The 25325-nt window shown below is 37.8% G+C and overlaps 1 protein-coding gene across 4 annotated transcripts in view; it reads left to right on the forward strand.

Annotated features, from left to right (window-relative positions):
* DRP2 (dystrophin related protein 2) overlaps positions 1-25325 on the forward strand; it is a 4029288-nt gene that overhangs the window by 91528 nt on the left and 3912435 nt on the right. For all 4 annotated transcript variants that reach the window (XM_044057118.1, XM_044057116.1, XM_044057114.1 and 1 more), the window contains exon 2: positions 13129-13358. The gene's annotated coding sequence lies outside the window, so the exon portion shown is untranslated. The remainder of the gene's footprint in view (positions 1-13128; positions 13359-25325) is intronic.

The raw sequence follows: 25325 nt of genomic DNA on the forward strand, positions 1-25325 counted from the left end.
TGGTGTTATTCTTATTTCTTCTAGGATGGGCTTCTCTCATCGTAGACTGTGTCTGGGGCAGCACAGCTTCTGTTTAGTTTTCTTCATTCAGAAGCTGCTGGAAATATTCCTTGATCTGCCTTTGATATACTATGGACTGGTGAGCAAGTTGATGCTAGCATCCCTTATGAAATGTGTCTGACTATCTTCAAATAGCCTTTCCCTTCATATCTCTTCCATCTTTTACATGACTTTTCCCATTGCCAAGGTTGGGCTTATGAGTGCTTAGTTTTCTGGGAAAGTTATAGCTTTGTCCTTGTGAAGTGGTATCACCATGGCCTCCCTCCAGACCCTCACCTCTGCTAAGTGAGTAGCTGAAGAGTTTTGTAAAGGCATCTTTAAGTACACCTTAGGAATCCTTGGCGTGTGCTGCCTAAGCCTTTCACCCTGCTTTCCTCAACACTCTGAATTTCTCTTTAACTGTGTCCTTTGTTATGGAGCTGTGATATGTCTTGCATCTTTCCCCCCCAGCCCTTCCAATCTGGCAGTTTTTCTTCATTCACAAATCAAAACAGAGATGAAGAATTTATGGAGAAATTCCCCATTCCTGTTTGAAGTCCATCCCCTCTTTTATCATTCTTTACAGCTCTGTCTTGAGCTTCCTTTTCACGTGTATATAAAGTATCCTACTTCCCCTCTCTTTGTTCTTTCTACCAGACATGTCTTTTTACATTTACTCTGTCTTTCTCACTACCCATGTAATCACATTTATAGTATCTTCATACTTCTGCCTGTACTCTTCTTCTCTCTTTAGCTCATGAAATGCCCTTTCTTTTGCAAGGACTGTCACCTTAACCTCACTAATGAACTACACTGACCTCCTTATTCGACCTGCGTTTCTTTTTATCCCATTCCTCCTTCTTCATAGCTGTTGATATAGCTATGCTTCCTTTTATTTCTAGGCACAGACTGCTTCTTGCCTTTTCTTACCTTTAGTCTCCCATTTCAGTCTCAAAAGGTTTCTCTAGCTTAATTTAGTCCAGCTTTGGTTTTATTTATTTACCTCTTGTCTTCTTCACAGATGGTGAACTTGGCTTTTACATGGTTCACTGCTGGTCAGGAGAGCTTTGAAGTTTAATTCTCAAACATTATTGTCTGCAAGTGCAATGTCCAGTATATTACCATTCTTTTGTAGGTTCCTGCAGTATTTCAGTGAACCCTTGTTGGTCTTGTACCTCGATTATTCTGTCTCTCTGGTTTGGATACACAAATGTCCGATGATGTTTCTGGGAGATTTGTTTACAACCATAATAGTTTCACTTTTTTGCTTGAATACCTTATTATTTAATTTGCTTATTTATTATCCTCTCCTTCAACATGGTTGATGAATTTATAGTACAGTCCTTCACCCTTTTTTCTCTAGTATGACTGCTAGGTTGCTAGTTTTGGATACGCTTTGAAGTTCTTCCCTTCCTTGCTTTGCTACCTTATCCTTAAGTATCTCACAGTATATGCTCTGACTAATGTAGGTTACTACTTCTCTCCATCTCTTGGTCCTTTCTGTCATGTCTGAACAGCATATTCTGGGCTCTACAAATCCTAGTGTCCTTCTACATTTGTCAGGCTTCTGTCACACCCAGTATGTCACTACTGTCCCTTGCATCACTGTCGGAAGCTCTGTCATTTTGTCCAGACTACAGGCATTATTCATTACAAATCTTCACCCGTTTCTGACAGTCTTATCTGTCCTGTTTTCTGTCCCATATCTACTTTATTCACTTTAACTTCTGACTTATGCCATTCATCACAATGATTTTATACCTTTTCCTATCCATTGTAGCTTGCACTTTCCTTCCAGTCAAATTCCTTTTTTATCCAAATCCTCCTGCTGCCCTTCTTTTGTACAACTATCCGCATCCTGTCCATCCTCTTTCACTACATAATTGTCGTGATGTACATTTGCATCCAGGATTTTTGCAAAGCTGCCCCAACAGTAGCACAGGGGTAGCACTGTCTACAAAACTTCCAACAGTCCCCATGGAGTTTATATTTCAGCTCATCAGATCACTTTCTGATGTAAGCACTGTATTACCAATCCTTACTGGGCACTGGTAACACCCAAAAAATCTATTACACAATATATTAGCCTATTCTTTCCCTCTTTCCAGAGCATTACATCCCTTTACTCATTTTGGCAGTATTATTATATCCAAAAGGCAAAATCATGTTAGTCTATGGTTTTAATTCTGTATCATTCCCTATTTGTTGTAAGGTCTCCAGTGCATGTTTCAGCATAAAAGGAAACTCCCATCTCCTCTCATACTATAACCAAAAAGAAACTCTCAGACCATTTCCTGATAGCCCCCCTTAAACCAGTCAAGTATTTCCATTAATATTATAAAACCATTTTTAATTGATATCTGACAATTTCCTGAAAATAAATATTTGACAGCCATAAAACAAAATGAAAAATGTTGAAATAGGAACACTAGGAAATGCCAAAATCAGAGTAACTACTGGCAGCATAAATATAGCGCTAGGCTTGCTTCTGAAATAGCCATGTTAGCACCCATTTTTGAGTTATGTTTATATGATTTAACACTTGTTTGTTGTAGCTGTTTTGTGTATTGTATGTGCATTTGTAATACTGTAAGTATTCTGATTTTGTCATGTTCAGGTTTTAACATTTTAATAAATTTTTTTAATTTAATATAATGGCTTCTAAAATATCTATGTTCAGTAAAGTATCCGATACTTCATACATTATACAGTGACATGGGTATACAAACAAACAAACCATTACCAATATTTTCCTCTTCATGTATTATAATTATATAATTTGTATAATTTGGATTCTCTGAAATTTTACTACTCTTGAACATTATTCTGCATTTATTGTTCCCCACAAATTCTATTTATTTTTATGTAATCTGTTCCTTTCTTTTTCTAAAGATCCCACTTTCATTTCTTTTATCTCCTGTACAACATTCAATAATTTTGTTCTGGTTGGTTTAGATTTTGATTTCTATTTTCTAGTAGTTGCATTTTTGGCAGCCAACAGCCTTACTATGTTTAGGCAATTTAGCTCAAAAGAGTAATTTCCTTAGTAAACAATAATTTGCTTCCCCGTTTCTGACAAAGTATCCTGTAAGGAATGAGTTTATCAATCTGAGTTTCAGGTCATTGCTACATAAAATTGTATATTTAAAGGTTTTGAAAATAAAATTAATAGAATTGGACTATGAAGGAAGAGATATACCAAACTGAATATAATTACATATATATATATATATATATATATATATATATATATATATACCCAGAAGGGATTGTTTATGTTATCATTATGGATGATATCAATTTTCATTGCATTGTAATTAAATAGTGAAATATGTATTTTTACCAGTGTGTGATATTATTGAAGTCTAACCAGATTAGTATGATTTTAAAAATTGCTGCTTTTGCATACATTTCTATGTCTGCAAAAATTATACCCCCTGAGTTCCAAGATCTAATGTGATATTTAAATGCTATTCTTGGTTTGTTAGGAAACTAAACAAAATTCAGCATTAGTTTATGGATTTTTTACAAGAATTTTGCTTAAAGGAAGAGCTAGAACTTGAATTATGTTGCTTAAAGGAAGAGCTAGAACTTGACATATAAAATTTTGGGAAGTAAAATCATTTTAATTTAGTAGTAGTCTATCTTCAAAATAAATTATTATTTTATTCCAGGTGACACTTAGATTAGATATAATTTCTGTAATTCTTTCATAGTTTTGAGTTTTTAATTATTTCTGAAGCTTTCATTATACAAATACCTAAGTATGTTATGGATGAAGATTCTTTACTAATAATGTCATTTTCATGCATTTTAGCCTTTTGTCTTTATTTAAAAATAAGAATTCTGACTTTGTATTGTTAAAATGTAAGCCTGAGATTTTCTGATATTGTCTAATAATACAGTCTAACTTTTCTTGAGAGTTTGATGATGTTAGCATTATATTATCTACAAATAACGTAATTTTGGAAATATAATCTTCATTAATGATCTGGGGTTATCAAAAACTACTTGCTTACCAGCAACCTTTCTAAACTCATGTATATTATCCAAATACTCATTTAGTTTCCGTTTAGTACTCTGTTGCTTCCCTTTTTATTCTGTAACATTTCCCTTCATCTGCAGTACTTTAAACTTTGATAATCCATCTAACTAACTCATATTATGTCTTTCTCTTATCTCTTTCTGTCTCATTTTACCATATTCTTAAATTATATTTTCATTTTATCCTACTCCTCAACTTATCCATCTGGAGAAATTGGTACATTCCGTAATAATTCGTGAACTGTTTTCCCTAATGATTCCTTAAAATCATCTGCTTTTAATACATAATTAGGAAAGCACTTTTTATGCTGCGGTGGTGGTGCTGCGGTAGCGTTGTCGCCTCACAGTTAGACGTTGCCCATTCGATTCTCAGTTAGAGCGTCTTCTGTGTGGCGACATGCATGAATGGGCATTCCTTCGGTGAAGGTTGTGCGTTAGGCCCGGCAAGCCAGTACGTAAAAATCTACTGCCAATCATTAGTGGACCGGAGTTCCGCTGTGGCGACCCCTAACTGGGAAAAGCCGAAAGACACAAACTAATGTCTCATTTTTACTTCATTACCACACATATTTATCTTAGTCTGTATTGGTGCATGATCCCAAATAGTTATTGGATGTGTTTCAGAGCTTTCAATTAAATACCCATATTCCTGTGGAATATAATTTCTATGCAATCTAAATCAATTATTTGCCTTGGGGAATAATATGTAAATTATGTCTGGGTTCCTGCTAGTAATTTTGCATATTCCTTTTCAAATATTCTTACATTTGTCTTCTGAAATCTACCCTCTTTTTCCTCGTAGGACCCCAATACAGCTTTACTATTGAGTATTGGGTTTCAGTCCCCACCCATGAATAATGTTCAGTGCTAGAAGCTAAGCACCTCTGCCATGATCCTCTTAAGCTCCTTAATCGTTGTTTTAGGTGGAATATAATTACATGCCAATGCAGTCCTCCTTCACTGCCAATAAGTAATAAAGATCTACCATTGTTGTCTTTCACCTCCTCCTCTATCATTATTGGAACCTGTCTTGCAGTCAGTATGGTTACTTTCTTTTGCTTTGTCCCTGCTACACTGCTCAATAACCATTCTGAAATTCTTTTTTTGCCAAATTCATATACTCATTTCTAACTAAATTATCCTCTTTAAGCATTGCTATTAGTACCCCACATTTCCTATTACAATTCAGTGCTCTTTGCTTCTTGTCCATTGTTACAATACCATTCACATTCCAAGATATAATTAATATGACAATCATTCTGACAAAATGTATTGCTTTCATATAATTTTCTTGACAGTATTTCAATATATTTTGCAGCTTACATGCAAACATTAATGTTTGGCAGGTTGATTTTATATACAGCTACAGATTTTCATCTCTCTTTCCCTGCAAATCTCATTCAAAGACCCCTTACTTCCTGGAGCAACTTTAATAACTTATATTATTAAACAGCAATTCTAAGCTGCTAACAGTTGTACAACTTACTAATTTTTATTTAACACAGCTTTTCTAGAAATGATTAATGGGGTGTCACACACATAACTACACGATAGAAATCTCAACAATGTGTTCATCATGCACTTCCCCATAGGTGTAACTTGTTACATGTCCCCCGGGGCAGTTTCTCTAAAAAAAATGATTCTGCATTTAAGCAGCTTATTTGACACAGTACTCTTGCCTATAGCTTTTAAAATGTCTTAACATTCTTTTAATATATTATGTCTCCCCATTATCAAACATCAAACTTATACACGCTCTTTATATTAGTAAACCTGTAAAACAGTAGTTTGTAGGAAAAAAGCCAATGCATGCTTTTATGTGACATGCATATCACTCATAAAGTAATATATTAATTTAAGGAAGTAATCAAGAAACTTGTGCTACTTTGTTTCATAAAAGCTATGATAAACAAAAGTTTTAAATCACAATAATTAAATTTCTCTTGGACCATTTTCATGCTTTGGAGACAGTCTTATTGTTTTTACGGCATTATGTTCTTAAAAATGTGAAACTATTTTTTCCCACCCAAATGTTTTTTTTTCCTTCTGTTGTTTGTCATCCACAGGGTTTCCTTTATCTTAATCTCTTGGTTACATTTGTCACTCTGTCTCATGTATTGAGACATTATTTGCCTCTTTGAGTTCACATTCCCATTCACAGCTCAAGATTTCTTATGCATCAGATAAAGGTTTTAAAAAGGTTGAGTATAACATTCTGAGCATCATCTTTACCCTGCATTTAGACAGCTAAAAGCACGGGACTTGTTTTTGACACATACGAACTGAAAAACAGTTTGCAAAGAAGAAGATTCATTCTATTTTGCAAATTTTGCCTGGTTTCTAAGGTTAAAAAAAAAGATAAATGAGCTTCCACCAGTAAATTCCAGGCCCCTCTTGCCTATTCTCTGTATCCCTAATTGCAGTCATCTCTATCAGCAGAATCTCCTTTCTCCAGTCACATGTTGTCTTAGTTCTTAGTACATTGTCTGCTACTTTATGAATATAATATTATATATGACTGTTGTTCTCCTTAACGATCTGCATCCAAAATCGCACTCTTTCGTTATTTCTGAAATTTCCCCTACTTCATTATCCCTTTCTACTTTGAATTATAGCTTTCTGCTTGTGTTATGTATAACAATCTTAGCTGTGCAGCTCTAAAATATCCATTCATATCAGGTAATACTAAACATCCTTGTTTTATTGGAAAGATCAACTTATCCCATTTGATTCTTGCCCTCCCCCAGAATAAATCTTTTAACTCTGTATTAATTGCTATCAGCAACTTCTCCTCTGATTGATAAAAATATGCCTGACCTGTGTATAAAACTAAAGGGGCTAAAAACATTTTTACTGCTTGTATCTTGCTATCTATATCTATATGCAAGAACTTCTAGTTTCTCAGTTTTTTTATTATATTTTTAGTCTCTTCCCACATACACTTAGCTGCCGTAACAGAATCCTTTTAATCATTACTACTATATACGTTAATGTATCATGTCCCCATAAATAGGGGTATTGTGATCCAATCCATGTGTGGGTATATATTTTAAAGCTATAGCCTTTGTTTTATCTTCATTAATGTTATACTGGGAAAAAAACATGGCACTATCTCAGAATTTCCATAAAGACCTATCTTCTTGATCATATTGCTTATCTTCATGCATTTCTAACTTCATTTTTTTTCTGTTTTGTTGCTTATTTGTTTATTTATTGACATTTGATTACTGGGAAAAATCTGCCTATGCAGGTGCCCATTTTCAGTGGAGACCCAGTAGAAATGCTCCAAAGTATTGCAAGAACATTTTTTAAGAGCAATAATTTTACAATCTTCAAAATGAATGCAAAAATGCCTACAGTTTAAATAATTATACCAATTTATAACATTTTTTGAATAAAAATAAACTTTTTTTTTCATTTTTTTATGAATGACAGACAAGCTGTCATTTAGAAGCCATTCAGTGGTCCTATGTAAAACAAACACCAGCATGTAGCTAGTTTACACAAACTTTCCAAAGGAGGGATGTGCTTCTTAGATCACCATAGTAGAAATCCAGTACATACATACAGTTAACATTTATTGGTACTTTTGTATTATTGCAACCAGATTTTGAGATTGGTGTAATTGCTGATGTTATCGCGAAACAATGTTATATTAACCTAAAAAGGAGTCTGTGAACTGCCAGTCAGTGTTGTTTCATCTGGGTGCTGAAAGAGGAGCAGGAATAGTGGCCAAATTCCTCGTCCTGGATAGTGTTCTTTACTGTATGCAATGTATATGTATATATATATATATATATATATATATATATATATATATATATATGTATATAAGATAATGCTAATGGAAATGCCCAGGGAAGAAGAAATACCACAGTGCTTGGTACATAAACAAGCACAGATTCTTCCACAAGAGACTGTGGTTATCATAGTGTTTACTCTCACTGAATATTCATTCCCAACAAAGTACAAACCACTGAAAGGCATACAAACAACAGGTGGATTGTCATTTGTCTTAAGGCGAAGCATGTTATAGCGCCTTGCAGTGCTATTCATAACCAAACCTAACTTAAAAAGGAACATCACTGCAGAGGCCAAAAACGTCAGTGATTGCATGCCTTACTTCATCCCTCCATGAAGTTAGATGCAAAAGAAATGGTTAGCAATGCACATGTGAAGAAGCATATTAATCATGACTCTCAAGAGCAGCTGTTACCGGCAAGCTGCTACTATATGCCTTAATGGCATTTCTCATTCATTCCTGGTGCTAAAGGATATTACCCAAGCGCAGGACTTTCCCATTTTTCCGGGTTCGGTCTCACAAGCAGTGTGATAAAAAAGTAATTTGGAGTTTACACACCCCATTTCACTGTGACATTAAGTAGTTTCGCTATAACTTAGCAATGACACTGACCAGATCTGGTTGCAATAATACTAAGTACCGATTTATTTAACTGTAATAAACTAGCATGAAACAAACTTCAGATCTATGCATAATTGCAAAGCATGTCCATTAGTCTGAAAATGCAGTTTGCCAAGAACCTTTCTAGAGAAATTGTTTTTTGTGTAGTATGCACTAGGACTAAATTCTACGCCACCATCTATTCCTTATCTATTACTAAAATGCCAATTGTCTATGCACATGTTTGTCTCTGGTATAGTATACATTGGACTTCACTGTATACAACTCAAACATAGATTTCAAAGACATGAAACAGATACTTTGTAAAAAAAAAAAATAATGTTAACAGCAGTAGAATTTAAACAGACTCTTGTTAGCACAGTAGTGTATTTGTTAGCATTGCTGCATCAAATAGCTTGACTCTCCTGTTCATTTCTTGGATGGGGTATTTTCTAAGTGGTTTGCATGCCCTTACTGTATTTCCATGGTTTTTGCAAGGAGCTCTAGTTTTCACCCGCATCCTGAAGACTTTCTGGCAGGTGAAATGGTGATGTGCAAACTGCCCCTAAATGTCTGTGTGTGAATGTGTCTGTGTCATGAAATGGCCTTACGTTCATTGTTTGCTAGGATAGGTTACAGCTTCTAGCTAGAATCTGATTAAAGGGGAATTGTAAATGAAAGGATGCACTTTTTCCTTTCTTTTGTTTTTATTTGTATATATTTAATAAACATTTACTGAACTTTTTAGGTCCGACAGTCACTACTAAGTCTATAGAGTAACTTGAAATACAATTCCCTGATACATGTTAGCTTACTTTATTTGCATAAATAGTTCTGCATTGCCATTTGGCATTATGAATGAATGAGCTAAACTTGTTAATGTTACCTTCCATGTAGTACAATGTTTTAGAAGTTGGTTGTTTTTATATTGATTAACAGTAATCTAATGCCTAAGAAAGGAGATAAAATGGTGATAATATATAACCGATCTACAGAAAAGTCCCCAGTAATAGATGGTATTCCTGTGGAAGTTTGGAAGCTAGGAGGGAAGAAACTGATAAAGATCTGGAAAGTTTTTAATAGTAATTTAAATGGAGGAAAAGCATCAACATCCTAGAATAAAGTGGTGGTGGCTGTAATACCTAAAGATGATAAAGACCCATCAGATTAAGCTTCATACAGGCCCATTTAAATTCTAAATTATGATTATAAAATGTTTGTCTATAATGGCTAAAAGAATGACAAAGGTGATGCCAAAACTGACAGTTATGGATCATTGTGGTTTTGTGGAGGGGAAAACATTTGACATCTGACATTAATAGAACAACGATCATCTATAGGGAAGCAGAATGTTAAGAAAATCCCACCATTGTTGGTAGGTCTTGATGCAAGAAAGCATACATTAGATTAAGCTGTAAGTAGGGTGATGGAAGCATTTGCATTCCCCCAATAAAGTTAAAAGATTGACTAGGAGGATATATGAGGGATCGGAGGCAAAAATGAAAGTGGGCTGGTTCCACTCTGATAAGTTCTATTTGAGCAGAGGAACCAGGCAGGAGTGTCCACTTTCCCCTTTGTTGTTTGTATTAAATTTAGAACCATTGGCAAAGAAAATAAGGGACTCCAGAAATCCAAGGATATAATTGTTATGGTAGCCAAGAAAAGCTGGCTTTATTTGCAGACAATTTTATTTTATAACTGATAAAACCAGAAAAGGACATTTCAGTATTGTGGAAAATTTTGAGACCGTTTCATGTCTTTTCAGGATACAAAATTAATGAAGATAAAACAAAGGCGATAGCTATAATCTGTGTACCTGCAAACAAATTGATTCAGCAATACCCATATTTATGGGGACATGATAAAATCAGAATCACATTTACTGGCCAAGTATGCACGCATAGAAGGAATTTGATGCCGAGTTTTAGTGACTCTCCAAGTATGAATTACATAAATGACATGCATACAACTATTAAGAACAAGACAAATGACATACATGTAACTATTAAGAACAAGACAAAATAGTAAATATACATACAAGGTGCAAAGTGCAACTCAGTGCAAGAAATACTGAAATAAACTCTGAAAGAAACACGTATTAACAATATGTAAACAATACAGCCAAATCCACGGAGACTTAGGAAAAAGAATACGACAACCTAATAAGCTGAGTTAACCATTTATGAACTTGATGGCCTGTGGAAAAAATGTTCTTATATCTGCATGTTTTGGTGTGTATTAATCTATAATACCTGGCTGATGACAATAGTTCAAAAGATGGTGGTCTGGATGTGAAGGGTCGGTGATGATTTTCCCTGCCCTTTTCATGACTCTGGAATAGTGCAGGTCCTGTAAGGAGGGCAAACTAGCACCAATGACATTTTTGATAGACCTGACTATTCGATATAACCTACTTTTGTCATGATTAGACAGAGATCTAAACCACAGTGTTATGGATGAGCTGAGAGCAGACTCAATGACTGCTATATAGAACTGAATCAACCGTTTCTGTGGAAGGCTGAATTTCCTCAGCTGTCACAGAAAGTACATTCGTGGTTGTCTTTTATATGATGGACCCTACATTGGTCTCCCCCTTCAAGTCCTAGGAGATTATAGATCACAGAAACTTGAAGGATTCTATAACTGACCGAGATTTATTAAAGGGCAATTAAGCATTTCAGAGCATGGATTAGAAAGGATTCTGTTATGGCAACTAAGTATATGTGGGAAGAGACTAAGCAAAAGATAATACAAAAACTGAGAAATTAAAACATTGCAAATTGGTATAACTAAGGAAATTATTTTTTAGCTATAATACAGAATCAGAATTGCCTAGACGTAGTAAGAACTTTCTGTGACTAATTATGGTGGCTGCCAAAAAGCATTTACTAGAAAATGGAAATCAAAGTCTAAACCAACTGTACAAAAGTAGTGAATAGAGTAACAGAGATAAACAACTGAAATGAGATCTTTAGAAAAAGGTAGGAGGAAATTGCCTAGAAAAAAATGGGAATTATGGGAACAATACATGCAGAATAATGTTTTTGAGGAGGAATGAGGTTTAAAAGAAGGCAGTATTTGAATAAGGTATGTAATGCTTGACAATGACTTGATAGTTAGGTTGATAGGTATATTCTAGGTTAGCTGCACTTGCGGACTATTTTAAGCCTAACTAATTTCCCTCAGTGAGAATCAACCCTTGTACCTCTTGTCTGTGAGGAAAACATCTTAACCATTAAACCAACCCACGAATAATGTATAAAATTTGCAGCTAAAAATATGTCAGTATAGTTTGTTTTCATGTATACAAATGTATGATTGCTTATGTCATAAGTGATAATTTAATAAATGTTTCTTGCTTTTAAAAAATACTGAAATAGGCTAACTGTATGTGCACTGAAGGCAACTGTATAAATGTGGGTTCTTTTCCTAATTTCTACTTTTGTAAATTTCATTGTGACTAGGACGTTAACGAGTTTTGCCTGGAGGAGTGAAATGATTAATGTAATAAACTACTGAGATAAGAAATTTTCACTGATGTTATATTTTTTTAAAAATATACTTTACATGTGATACCTGACATGTATAAGTTTGCATGTTTTCACATTTTCCTCAAAACAGGTGAAAAGCACTTTTAAGAAGATGCTGTCAATTTTAAGTCATGTTCAGATTATATAAAAAGTAATATTTATGTGAAACATCACCATTTAGAGTCTCAAAATGTAAATTCAGTTACATAAAAAAAATAAAGTACTGACCTTCTAGTGACCCCACAGACACACTGACGTGTGTCTTCAGTCTGTGACACTGGTTAGAATGAGGTACGGAGGCATCAAAAAGTTTACAAGAAAAACATTTGGAATAAGAATGTTACTAATGTTCACTTTTCATTTAACAAAATGTATTGCATTATCTGTAACCTTAACTAAGCAATGTACTGGAGTGTGTGTGTATGTATGTATGTATGTGTGTATGAATGTCTCGCTTTTTTTTTCCTGGTAGGGGTAAATTAATTTAGGGATAGAAATTGCTAGCAACAGTGTGTTTGAAGAGACATCACTACTTTGGAAATGAGGTCCATGGCTTGAGAATTTTAGCCTAAGGTGAACTACAGAAAAATGGGGGCAAGAGCTAGAATTTTTTTAAAAATATTTACTCCTTGAGTTTCTTTTTATAGTCCTTCCTTCACAGCATTGGCATAACCATTGATAACTAGTGCCTTTTTTCATACATTTACAAAATGGTTTGCAGTGAAGTTGCAGCTGAGAAGGACAATGCCAGTATTTAAAGTATATTACACAATGTTACAAATTTCCTATAGAACAGGTAAAAATATTCACAGCCGCTTCATGTTTGTGGAAAGAAAAAAGCACAACTACCAAATGTCTTTTAAATGTGAGAATAGATTAATTTCCTGAAATGAACATTTGTAATGTGCAGTTAAACATCACATGTTTCACACCATGCATGTTGGTATTAGGAGTTCCTTTGTGTGAAACATTTTGGGTAGATGAAACCCATTCAGTTATGTTTCACCTCATGCACGTGGTATCATATATTTTATCCTCTTCTGCTTTTTCCATGTGATCTGATTAATATTTGTTTTTCATTTGCAAGTCATTTATTTCTTTTTTTGTTCCTAGACCATCTTGAGCTGGCAGAGACTCCAGAAATCCTTTCCTCAGCATTCACAACTGCAATGATGTAACAGTGATGATGGAGAACAGGCCAGTTCACCTTGTGTACCATGGTGTGTTTATGTGCATCAGTAGAAGGGAAGGCAGAGTTCTTAAGTGGACAGTAACCGGCTGTAGCCAGCGATGATGCTTTGCAGAACTGGACTGCTGTGCATGCAGCATCCTATGAAAAAATGGTAGGAGATGTGAAACTGAACTGCTTTTTGATAATGCATTTTGCTTTTGTCTGATTAGAACTGTGTGTAGGAGACTTATGTGGGAGGTAGAACTCAACAGTCTGCAGTAACAGGGTTATTAACATTAATGGAATGAAAGCAGATCTAGGTGCTGTGAATCAGTAAAGTCTTATGGCATCTTAGTGCAAGGTTAAACAAAACTGATAAGAGCCAAAAAGGCTGGTTTTTGATAACAGTCTGCCCTTGCTTTGCAGGGAACTGTTATTCTCTCCAAGTAATGAAGAACAGTGGTCAAAGCACTTTCTCTCAAGTATAACTACTGCATGCTTCAGACTATGCATTTTGTGTACTAAACAGACATTTATTCTGCTTACATGGTAACTGTCTGTAAATCCAGTCACAAAGTAAGTATGTAAAATGGTAAATATATATCATTACATAGTGTAGATGTCATTCAGCTTTGAAAGTATTTTTGTGCAGAGAAGCATATAGCTGTCCAGCAAGGATTCTGTCAGAAGAGTTTCAGTCAGAACAGTAAAATACAGCTGAAAGCAAAGGTGCAGTTACAGCCAGAAGTGATCATAATACAGTGTGCTTGAAAATTCTAGCCTTGTTGTATTTACTGCTACTGTTGGGACTATCTGGTTGTCTTTATCCCACAATGCTCTAGTTTCTGATTGTGCATCCCTGGAGTTTTATGACTTTGTGTCTTGGTACATAGGATGCTATAATTTTGGGGTGTCATGATTTCAATGATTAGTGATATTTTTGCTGTTTTTTTTTCTTTGACTACTTTATTTGGTTTTCTTGCTTCTGCTTTCTTAACTTTTGATATTAGATGATTCCATGTAAGCAGGACTTCTTCATTTTCAGTAATTTTTGTGGTTCGTTTTTCCAGGGCTTCTCTTCTGCTGTATATTGTAGTGTTTGCACACTCCTAAGTGCAACAGCCTTGCCGCATTGTTGTGCCTTTCTGTGTACAGACCTTCAGCTATGAGTTTATTGCAGCCAGCATCAAGATGTGTAGCTGGTTCTAGTTCTGTTTTACAGAGCCTGCATTTATCTTCTTATACCTATTTTTCTTTGTAAACCAATGTATATGTAGCCCACTATCGAACTGCCATTATTAGCCCATCATCTTTTGGTTGACCTCTCATTAACCATTCATGCATCAAATTTTTTTCAACCCGTGGTTGTTTCAGGAGTTCACTGTGCTTACCACCATAATTGTGGGCTGTACAGTTTTCTTTTCTTCTGGTTCTGCTCTTTATATATATATATATATATATATATATATATATATATATATGTATAGTATTTAGCTCTTTCTGTTGTAGTCTGATTTCCCTCTATTTCTGTTTTGATGATATTGAGGATAAGAATATGGCATACGTTACTGTCACTTTTCAACAAACCCTTTCCATCAGATGGACTGAAATGTACAAGTTAAAGCTAACAAGTTTAATTAAAAGTGGATACAATCTCCTTCCAGGAGGCTTAACCCCTCTTACATGATCAATTCTGAGATCACACAAACTCAATGAAAGTTACTAAACTTTTAGGCTTGTGTGTGTTTAGTGGAATGGGCTTATAGGCTTGGTGATTCACTGAAATATCATACAGGTGAGTAAATGAAACTATGAAGAGGCAATCTATGCCTGACGTACAAAGCCATGTCAAACCCAGAATTAATGGACATGCTCCACCTCAAAAAATCCAAGTCCCTTAGAGCTACACACTCCAGGGACCTAAACCTCAGCACAAAAATAAATAGGACATGCTGGAGGGACAGATTCATTTCCCAGAGGCTCCCCTCACTCTGGAATAGAATCCCAATTCATGTTAGACATAGCCCCTCGCTGACCCTCTTCAAGCGAAATTTGGACGTGTGGATGGGAAATCGCAAATTCACCCCTGGGATCTCTCCTGTATCCCTGCTAGACAGAGGCACAGTAAACTAATCTTAAAAGGGTACCTTCTGTGACCTACTTTACAGAGGCACAGTAGGGTAATCTAATAGGGAGGCGGAAGCCAAATACACTCTGGCTAGGCTTATAAATGCCCTAGGGCAGACAGCCGAGTATCTACCTATGAACCTATAACCTAATACACATCACCCTACCTTGTAATAACCTGGTGGCAAGCTATATGATACTACTTTCAGTTGTCATAATGGTTTCATCCCTTCCTCAATATCAGGTATGCACTTAGCCATGATGGATGGGTGAAACGGTGACAAACAGAAAGCTATGCAGGAAAAGGTTAAATAAAGGAAGGTCAAGTAACTATAAAGACTAAAACATTAGATCTCATCACAACTGGTGCAAAAGGAAGACAGTGTCTGCAGTCTTATAACATGAGTGAGTCATTGCAAGGTACACACTGTGTAGTTCATTGAGGTTAGATGCACGGCACATAGGCTGTGCAACATTTTGTTCATAGGTGTTTGCTAGGCTAATGACCACAAGGGCCTTTTTAAGCCTATCCACGCACCCCAGATCTGTTACAGGTTCTGGTACCCTTGATAAGTGTAAGCAGAGATGAAACATTTACAAGCAGGGGCCTGGGAGATGAACCATTTACAGGTTACCTATGTCCATTAGAGATATAGGTGCCAAACCAGGGATGAATTTCCAGTTCCCCATCCAATTGTCCATGTTACACTTGAATTGGGTTAGAGAGGAACTCTGCTTCACATGGATGGGGAGCTTGTTCCAGAGACAGGGTAGCAGGTGCTATTTATATCACTGGCAAGGTTTAAATTCTTTAGAACAGGTAATTCTGGTGCTGTTTGTTTTGTGACTATGAAGGAGGTCCATCAGAGAGGGGTCTGACAATGCCCTGTATGCCAAGCATAGAACTACCTTCAAGAGGATGTAGGAGACAGAATACAGGGATAGAGCCTTGAGGCACTCTGCATCGAACATTTTACTTACACCCTTTATGCTTTTAGTGAGGAACCTCTGTGGATGTTCCATTTGTTGAATATGCCTGGTTAGGTACATACCAAAGGGTGCATTGTATTCAATGATAGGTCTGATGAATGCTGAATACTGTGGAACAATGACTTCCTTGTCCCTAGATGCCATACCTTTGTTTCTAGGTTGTGCAGCATAGAATGATTTCCTTGCTACTGTAGACATGTGATGGTGAAAGGCTAGATGACTGTCTGTGTGTGTCCCAAAGTTCCTGACTATTGTGTCAGCTCTAAGGGATGTGTTGTCAATATGATGGTTACCAGGGTAGATGACTTCCCAAAGGATACTATTATGCATTTCTTGGCATTTAGTTATAGTCCATGGCTCTGGCACCAGTTGTTTGTGTCAGCCCTTCCTGGAGAGCATTTGTGTCAATGACAGCTGCTAATCTGTAATCATCTGGAAATTTAGTCAGCCAGAGGCCAATGACATTAGTCTTGACTTCAGAGATTTAAATGCCAAAAAGTAGCTGTCCCAAGATCAATCCCGGAGGGATTCCACTTATGACTGGCCTCTTTGTAGAGGTGGACTTCCCAATTCTGACTTCCTGGTCCTGTCTGTGAGCCAGTTGGCTATCCACTGGGTGGCAGAATGGTTTGTACCTAACCTCCTAAGTTTATTAATAATGAGTATTGTGTGAAATGCCTTGGCCAGAGCAAGGTAGGTAGTGTGAACCATTTTGCCCTCATCCATCACTTTGGAGACCTTCTCAAAGAAGTCCACCAGGTTCACTAGGCATGACCTGCCCTTGAAGAAACCAAATTGGGTTGGGTCCAATGTCTGGAGGCTTACTATATCATTGTTGATCATTTCCATGATAATTCCTTCCATGGCTTTGCATATGAGACTAGTGAGACTTATGGGTCTGTAGTTTCCAAGATTTGTAGATGGCCCGCCTTTGTGCAGAGGGATGACTGTTGCTGCTCTCCATTCATGAGGCATGAAGCCTGTTTGGAGGCTACAGTTAAGTAGCAATTCCAGAGTGCCTGATTGTCTGGGCCTATGGATGCAGTGTTCTTGTCCTGAGAGGGAGCATTAAGAACCTTTTTTCTAGTGATAGCAGGGGGAGTTATATTTGATAGTATTTCTTGAGGGAAGGTTGAGAGGGGTAAAGTTGGAGCTGAATTTGTTGGCCATTAGGTTTGCTATATCTTCTGGTTCAGTATAGGTGGCTCCATTTACAATGGGCTCTGCTCACAATTGTGCATTGCCTTTGAGGTTACGGAGATAACTGAAGATTGCCATGCAATTGTCCTTGGCCTGGGAGTCCAAATTTACATCAAATTTGGCTTTTTAGACTCTATTTGACTTCTGAGCTGTTTGTTTAGTTTGATGAGAGTGCTTTTTTCTGGCTATGTGCTGCAACTCCTAATTTTTGCCATGATTTTCTTCCTTCTGTTATACAGCCCATTGATTTTCTGATTCTACCAGGGTGGCTTGTTTTTTGAGTATGTTCTCTACTTCTTCCTGGTACATACAGCTGCCTTTATGCAGCTATTAACATGGTTGTATAGGGTTTCTGTGAACAGTTCTGCATAGGCAGCAGTGTTCTCAGGATTTATGGCTTAAAATTTTGCCAGGTTAACACTTAATAGCAGGAAGTTAGCCTTAGAGTAGTTCTTGAGTATTCCAGGGTTAGCTGGGGATCTAGGTTTTAATTTCTTCAAACGAGACCATGTTGTGGTCTGACTTTACCAGGGAAGACATTAGACTAGGGGGTGTGGAGTACTCTTCTATAGTAGTGAGGACTAGATCTATTATGGTTGCACCCCTGGTTGGTGTATTATAGGTTCATATGTTGGTACTAGGCTATCGGCCCTAGGGCCTATACAAGCCTAGCCATAACAGTTCCCCTCGGCTATTTCTTCCCAGGAAATTTACTTCCCTGGTTCCCTGTCTAGCAGGGCGACTGGTGGGATCCCTGGGGTGAATTTCCTATCTCCCATCCAGTCATCAAGGTTCCTTTTAAAGATGGCCAAAGAGGTGCTCTTGCTTGACATGTATGGGCAGTCTATTCCAGAGTATGGGGGGTCTCTGGGGCAGGAACCTATCCCTCCAGCATGTTTTGTTCATTGTGATGACCAGGTTTAGATCCCTGAAGCACGTGGCTCTGAGGGATTGGGATTTCTTTAAGCATAACATATCCAGCAGCTCTGGGTTTGACATGGCCTTGTATGTTAAGCAGAGATCACCTCTGAGTAGACGATATGCGACAGAGTATAGCTGGAGTTTTTTTTAGATGGTCAGCATAAGGCATCTGCTTTAGGCCTGTAATTCTTATAGTGAGGTATTTCTGCGGCCTTTCCAACTGTTTCAGATGTCTTGTGAGGTACATGCCAAATTTATACTCTAAAATGGGTCTAACGAGGGATGAGTACAGTAGGACAATGACCTCCTTTTTTTCTGGATGAAAAGCCCTTAGTGATGAGATGTGCCACATAGAATGATTTCCTGACTGTTGTGGCAATGTGGTTATCGAAGGTGAGACCACTGTCCACCTGTGTCCCTAAGTCCCTTATCACACTTCTGGTGTTTAGTGTACTGCCATTTATGTGGTAATTCATGGGTACATGTTTTTTCCCAAGGGGGATAACTATACATTTCTTGGCATTGAGCTTGAGCCCATGACTCTGGCACCAAGCATCTCTCTGTAAGGCCCCTTCATAGAATATCAACATCATTTGGGTTTTGGATAATGGCTTCCAGTTTGCAGTCATCTGCAAACTTTTTTAGCCATAGTCCCTTAGTGTTGGCCTGTACTTCGGAGAAGTAGATGCCAAACAAGAGTGGTCCCAGGACGGAACCCTGAGGTACTCCACATGTCACTTGTCTGGAGCTGGATTTGGAGTCGGCTACATTTTCAGTGTGGGTTCTGTCAGTAAGCCATTTGGCGACCCATCGAGTGATGTAGTGATTAATGCCTAGCTTAGTAAGTTTATCTATGATTCCAGAGTGGGGGATGGCGTTGAAGGCCTTGGTGAGGTCCATATAGGCTGTGTGGATGGTCTTACCCTCATCCACGGATCTGGAGACTGATTTGAAGAAGTCAGTCAGGTTGAGGAGACAAGATTGGCCCTTCACGAAACCAAACTGGGTGGGGTCCAGTGTTTGAAGGTTGCCAATGTCTTTGTTTATAATTCCCATGATAATGCGTTCCATGGCTTTGCAGATCAGGCTCATCAGGCTGATGGGTCGATAGTTCCTGGGGTCCAAGTTGGATCCCCCCTTGTGGAGTGGGATAACTGTAGGTGTGCGCCACTCATTGGGCATGAAACCTGAGGTGAGGCTATGGTTAAACATGACACTTAGGTGAGGTGCTACTTCATTTTGTAGTTAGTGTAGTACACAGCCTGGGATGTCATCCCATGGATGCTGTATTCTTAGCTTTGGAGAGTGCGTTTTTTGCCTGTGTGTCCATGATTACCAGAATTTGGCAATCTTTTGGTACTGAGATGGGCCCTTTAGGGGTGAGAGGGGGGTGAAGTTGGCACTGAATTGATCTGCCAGGATATTGGCAATATCCTTGGGATCAGTATATTTAATGCCATTCTGTTGTAGCTCAGAGCAGATCTGAGCATTGCCATTTAGATTCTTGACATAACTATAGAATGCCTTGTGGTTGTCCTTAGAATTTTTGACAATTTTATTTTCATAACTTTCTTTGGAGGATTTTATGAGGGATCTCAGCTTTTTACTGAGGCTGTTGAGGGAGTTTTTGTATCCTGGGATTTTTCTCTTTTCTGCTACATTTTCTTTCTTCTGTTGTATAACTTGTTTATGGCAGGGTACCACCAGATTGGCTTCCTTTTTTTGGAGGAGAGTGTCTTGGTTCTATTTGGAATGGCACAATTTATGCCCAAGTGGATATGCTCGTGCAGTGCCTTAGAGTAGGATTCAGCAGTCGAACTTTCAGTTCCCGTCTGCATGGGTGTCATGAAGTTTGTCACTTCTGACTTGAGTAGCATGAAGTTGGCTTTGGAGAAGTTTTTTATGGAGGTTTCCCTACTGGGGGGTGGGGGTGGGATGTGGATGTCAAGGGTGACTAGCTTATGGTCAGACCTGACCAACGAGGGGGTGACCACTGGTGTGGAGCATCGATCTCCCATGTAGGTAATGACCAGGTCAAGGATATTTGAGCCCCTGGTGGGAATATGGATTAGCTGATCCAGGGCGTTGGAATTTATGAATTCCAAGAACCTTTGGGCAAAGGTGTTGGTACCCGAGTAGTTTTCTCAATTAATGGCAAGGTAGTTGAAATGACCCAGTATTAGGGTGTTAGGTTGTATCTTAATATTTTCCAGTATGTTTAGAAAGGTGTAGTGAGAATCTTGGGGCATGGTGGGGGATCTGTAGCAAGCTACAATTTGGATTGCAGTCTTACCTAGTGTTAGTTGCACCTGTACTATTTCAGATGCATTGTGTTGGGTAGCCTGGAGGTGTGAATATCCTTGGTGACTATGGACACTCCACCACCTTTAGTGTTTCGGTCCTGGTTTGGTGGCCGAAAAGTATGGTAAGAGTTATAGCCTGGTATTGCAAAGGTGCTCTCTGGAGCCTTGAACCAGGTCTCAGCTACTGTACAGATATCGATGTTCTCCATTTTTAGGAGTGCCTCGAGAGAGTGCATTTTGAGGTTTAGACTTCTAGCATTGAGTAGCATTACCTTCAGATTTTGCATGTTTTTATCTGATCTAATGAGTTTGTGTTTAGAAAATCCAGGAATCTCTGTCCCTGAACGTTTGGTGTTGTATAGGAGTCACAGTTAATAGTGGATAATTAAAGATACCTTATGAATATGGTATTGGGTTGGATGGTGAGTACTTCAATAAGTTTAAATACATGGTATATGTTTCTTGGTTCATAGAGGGGGACCTATAGCTTGTAAGGAAGTAGTGTTGGATTTTGCCTATGGTGATTTGAACATGGAGATACTCAAGTGCATTGTCCTGTTTGACCAGCCTTGAGGTATATTTTTGATGTAAATCGAGACACCTCCACTTTAGGTCCTGTCTTTGTAGTAGCTCATCTAAATGTGTAGAAGGCATTATAAACTTGTACTGTTGGTGTGCTCTCCATAGCTTTAAACCATGTCTGAATGACTGCAAAGATTTCCACATTCCCTAAGATAAAGAGAACTTCTAGGGAGTGGAGTTTTTTGTTTAGATTCCTGGCATTGAGCAGTACCTTTAGATTTTCTTGCTTTTGATTTGCTATGTCGGAAGTAGTTTCAGTTTGGTATTGCATAAAAAAAGGCACTATGGGGGAAGACAATGTTTTAGCTAATATTCGAAAGCCTAGACTGGAGAGGTGCAGACCATCCCTGGCAAAGCAGCATTGTGTGTTGACCATTTCCTTCCATGCTGACCACTATTGCACCTTCTTTGAATGACACCAGAAACTAAGCCAGTTATTAAAGTCAATCATCTTTTGTTCGTATTGTGGCATCATCCTTGGAGAAGGTAAAATGCTGCTCAGTGCAAGGCTCATACTGGCCTGGGACACACATTCTTGAGCTCCATGATGTCTCTCTATATATAGTCTAGGGAGGTATGTCTCAGGTCATTTTCACCCACCTGGAGTATGACTGAGTCATACTGGTACTTGTGGTCCCATGACCTGAGTGCATGCGTAATGTGGCTGATTCTAGCCCCTGATAAGCAACTGACCATGACTTTCTCCATACTCAGCCTGGTGAGAGGGACATCAGTGTGTCTCACAATGAAGTCTACAATGACCAGAAAGTTGGATTGTGTGGTGGCTTACCTTATGGGCTTAGAAGTAGAGGCTCCATGAGATGTGGCTGTATGTGTTGATGTGAGTGTTGTTTTGAAAGCTCATAGATAATAAGCTTGTAGATGAATACTAGGCTAGCTGCCTTTGTGAGCCATTGTTAAGCCTAGTTAATTAGCCCATGTGAGAATCAAACCGTGCAAATTGTGTTTATAAGGTAGCCACCTTCATACCTCTCAAACTCTTAGAAGAAGAAATCTGGACAGAGCTATAAATAAAAGTGGGTCAGAGGCTCAGAAATAGGGACAAATTTTAAATATTGTTCTTACAAACTTAGAAAGTTGACAAAATAACAGGTTTTGCATTAGCATGAATTTTCTGAAGGGTATGGAGTCTGAAACTCAACTGTCTGTCATTAATTTTTAACTTCGGTCTTTAATGATTTACCACTAATTTGCCAGAAAACCACAATTTTATGAAAAATGGAGCAAAAATATGAAGGAAAAATTCTGGACATTCTGCAGAAGTCTGTACTGTTGAGAGGTATGGCCACCTCAACTATTATGCCAATGCCATTCAGGACTACTGAGGGTATTTGTTATATGTACTTCATCTCCCAGGTCTTTGGGGTTTAGTTCATTTAATTGCCTCAGCATATATGAGTCTATATGCCTGCTTTACATTGTGTGTGATGGGTGCCACGTGTGTGCTACTGACAACCTTATTGACATTAGGAATACTTTTATGTGAGAGTTTTGCCTCCAGTGACATTGTGTAAATACATCTCTCACATACCATTTCAGTTTGTTTGAGAATTAACTGGTTGTCAGTAAACATGAGGCAATTTCTACAGTGCCTCAGGATGCCCATATCCACCAAGTAGGAAAGTTCATATCTATGACAACAGACCCTTTTTTATTGATTAGATAGTTGGAGTGAGAATATAATGCAATGTCAGGAGTATCCGGTTTGCACAGACACACACTGTCAAATCAGAAGCAGTCAGGAATCAATGCAGTCTGCTCCTTCTCTCAACAGGAGCAAAATATAAGCAAAAATTCCAAACTGTCACCTATGAAGCAGTTATTAGGCTTTCCAGTGATCATGAATCTTCAGGAAATAATGTCTCTGTGCTCCTTCTGTCACCAGGAGCAAAACATAAGCACTAATCCCAGGATGACTACTGACAGGCCAAATGTTGGCTCTCCAGTAATTGGTGGTCTTGGAGTAGATGTTGCAGGTAAGATGGAAAAATGGGTTAATATCCTGAGAGATGCAGTGTTCACTAGGCAGTTAGATATGAAAGGGAAGGTAACAAAGTTTTATCTAAGTGGGGATCCACTAATTTTAAAATAGCAAGATAGATTGGAAGGGGGTGGGCAATTTGTATTCTGGTTCTATGAAATACAGTGGGATGGCCAATAAATTTAAATAGTTGAAGGGGAGTGATTTCACAAGATAATAACTTTGTGCTTACTCACAACAGCCAATGAAAAAGGAGAGGGAAGGAGGTATGTGGTCAGATTAACATAAGCGGCAGGCAACTAGAAAGACAGTTGAGTTTAAAAACACAACAAGACCAGGGTGGGAGAGTTGGGAAAAAATAATTTCTGTGTGACTCACAAGAGACACACAGTTGTGGTCTCTTTCCTAGTTTAAATATGCAATTAAAAGCAGAATATAAGTAAGACACAGTGTAAATAAAACAGATTCCAATATACAAAATACAGGAGGGTAATAAAGTAATACAAAATACAAGAAAGCAAAAGCAAACTAACCTTTGTCTCACAGCAAGTTATGGCAGTCTGGATGAGCTTTTGTAGTCAAAGATATCCACGATTTTTGTCACCAGCATTTTTAGAGGTTCCTTCTGCGAGTTATGAAATGGTAGCTGTTGCCAGCATCTCTGTAAGAATACAGTCTGTCAATTCATACCTAGTCGCAATAAATTTATAATTTTTAAAAACACAAAATGGAAAAAACGGAGAAATACACAGCAAAACTAGTAACACCAAAAATTCTCCGCTATAACAGGATTCCAATAAAGGCAGTCCCACAACCCTTGTGTGTAGCAGTAGTCTCCGTAAAAAACTATACAGTCCACGACCTTGTAATAATAATTATAGTAGTTTATTCTTAAAAACAACGCAAAGACAGATTAAGCGCTTTCATTCCCAATCCGGAAACTTCATCAGAATGAATAGTGCTTGTCTACTAACATCTTTTATACTGTTTAGTACTAATTAGTTACAATTCAACTCAATTAAAATCATTTGAAAACATTCAGATCAGTAATCACTGTGGTTAGAAAACTACTAGAGACTACTGCTACACACAAGGGTTGTGGGACTGCCTTTATTGGAATCCTGTTATAGCGGAGAATTTTTGGTGTTACAAATTTATAATTTTTGTTTTTATTGGATCTCATATCAACATGTGCCTCTGTGCCATGGTGACACAAGTATTCCATATTAGATATAAAAAGGGACAGCAGACACTCTTGGGATATTTAGGTAAATCTGCATCTGATATACTGCATGGGCTTGAGGCACATTCTGCAAGAACGAGTTCAAAAATCTGTCTTTTAATGGATGCTGGAACTGACACGTATACCATTATTAAATGCATCAGGATGTATGCAGCAGTGATACATCCCATGACAAGGATTGCATTACTTCATGTTACGTCCAACCACAGTGCATGGATAACTATATTCCCTGGCACTACAGTTCACTGTACATCAGCAGACCCTTTATTATCTTTTCAGCCTCCCTGACACCTTGTGGTTACTTTTTCCCTGAGTTCAGATTTCTGCTGTTTGTTGACAATGATTTTGGAAGCTACTAGGAACAGCAGCACTGCAGAGATGGGAGCTGTTACTATGGCACTTCTAGTGGCCTTTGTCAGTGCATCCAATGGTAAGTGAACATGTGCTGTAGTGCTTAACCATATCAAGAGACAAACATGGACAAAGACAGAGCCTTCCTGCCTGCTAGGCATGCTGTCACTAGTTAGCTAACTAGTTATAATGGTCTCTGGCTCTTTAAGAGTGCTTTATACCTGTCCTATGCTTTCCTAATTACTCACACTAATTGTATAATGAGAACCTTCTTCAGAAGGGTGTTTTATATATATGTCTGCCTTTCTTGGCCTCAGCTGACCCCAGATCCTTTCTGGTATGCAATAAATGACATAGATTATGCTTGTTACCAGGCACCATGGCACATCTGACAAGGCTGAAGACCTTTATAGTTTCATC

This window comes from Protopterus annectens, chromosome 15.part0 (genome assembly GCF_019279795.1).
Source record: "Protopterus annectens isolate FY-2018-M chromosome 15.part0, PAN1.0, whole genome shotgun sequence".
Taxonomy (NCBI): domain Eukaryota; kingdom Metazoa; phylum Chordata; order Ceratodontiformes; family Protopteridae; genus Protopterus; species Protopterus annectens.